Source organism: Ambystoma mexicanum, chromosome 4q, assembly GCF_040938575.1.
Source record: "Ambystoma mexicanum isolate Mex_15411 chromosome 4q, UKY_AmexF1_1, whole genome shotgun sequence".
Lineage (NCBI taxonomy): Eukaryota > Metazoa > Chordata > Amphibia > Caudata > Ambystomatidae > Ambystoma > Ambystoma mexicanum.
In genome coordinates, this window is record NC_090928.1 from 530,178,168 (window position 1) to 530,179,568 (window position 1,401).

Here is a 1,401-nt window from a genome sequence, read left to right on the forward strand (position 1 = left end):
ACAATGAATACATTAAGGTATGGTATTGCCCCATTACACATCATCCAGACATGCATTCATATATTGCATGTTAACAATGAAAATATTGCAAATATTGTAAAGAGACTTTCAATTTCTATTTTATTGGTCAAAAAGCACTACAATTTTAGTTGTTTTCGCCCAACCCACGACCCTGAGATTAAGAGTCTCATGCTCTACCGACGGAGCTAGCCGGGCTCCTTTGGATGCCTATAGTTTTCTTCCCTATCCCTGCACTGCCGTTTTCCACAGATAGGATGTATTTTTTTGGTCAAAAAGCACTACAATTTTAGTTGTTTTCGCCCAACATGGGGCTCGAACCCACGACCCTGAGATTAAGAGTCTCATGCTCTACCGACTGAGCTAGCCGGGCTCCTTTGGATGCCTATAGTTTTCTTCCCTATCCCTGCACTGCCGTTTTCCACAGATAGGATGCTGTGTAATCATAGGCTCTGGTGGAGTTTGGAAAGAAAATACACATCAGCCAGAGGCAGAAATAGTCTAAGAAAGTATCAAACACAATTACCAGTCAATATCAGAACGCATTGAAGAATATCAGGAAATAGCCGATTAAACCTGTGTGGAAAAAAGTCTTATTTGTGTTTTCTCCACTTTATTTTATAGTAAGATGATACATACTTTTTCTTTTACAGTGAATACATTAAGGTGTGGTATTGCCCCATTACACATCATCCAGACATGCATTCATATATTGCATGTTAACAATGAAAATATTGCAAATATTGTAAAGAGACTTTCAATTTCTATTTTTTTGGTCAAAAAGCACTAAAATTTTAGTTGTTTTCGCCCAACGTGGGGCTCGAACCCACGACCCTGAGATTAAGAGTCTCATGCTCTACCAACTGAGCTAGCCGGGCTCTTTTGGATGCCTATAGTTTTCTTCCCTATCCCTGCACTGCCGTTTTCCACAGATAGGATGCTGTGTAATCATAGGCTCAGGTGGAGTTTGGAAAGAAAATACACATCAGCCAGAGGTAGAAATAGTCTAAGAAAGTATCAAACACAATTACCAGTCAATATCAGAACGCATTGAAGAATATCAGGAAATAGCCGATTAAACCTGTGTGGAAAAAAGTCTTATTTGTGTTTTCTCCACTTTATTTTATAGTAAGATGATACATACTTTTTCTTTTACAGTGAATACATTAAGGTGTGGTATTGCCCCATTACACATCATCCAGACATGCATTCATATATTGCATGTTAACAATCAAAATATTGCAAATATTGTAAAGAGACTTTCAATTTCTATTTTTTTGGTCAAAAAGCACTAAAATTTTAGTTGTTTTCGCCCAACGTGGGGCTCGAACCCACGACCCTGAGATTAAGAGTCTCATGCTCTACCGACTGAGCTAGCTGGGC

General features: G+C 38.6%; 2 non-coding genes across 2 annotated transcripts; both read right to left on the bottom strand.

Annotated features, from left to right (window-relative positions):
• Nucleotides 1–823: 823 nt before the first annotated feature.
• Nucleotides 824–896, bottom strand: TRNAK-CUU (transfer RNA lysine (anticodon CUU)). Its single transcript has one exon. It is a non-coding gene; the product is annotated as a tRNA-Lys (tRNA).
• A 432-nt stretch (nucleotides 897–1,328) lies between these two features.
• Nucleotides 1,329–1,401, bottom strand: TRNAK-CUU (transfer RNA lysine (anticodon CUU)). Its single transcript has one exon. It is a non-coding gene; the product is annotated as a tRNA-Lys (tRNA).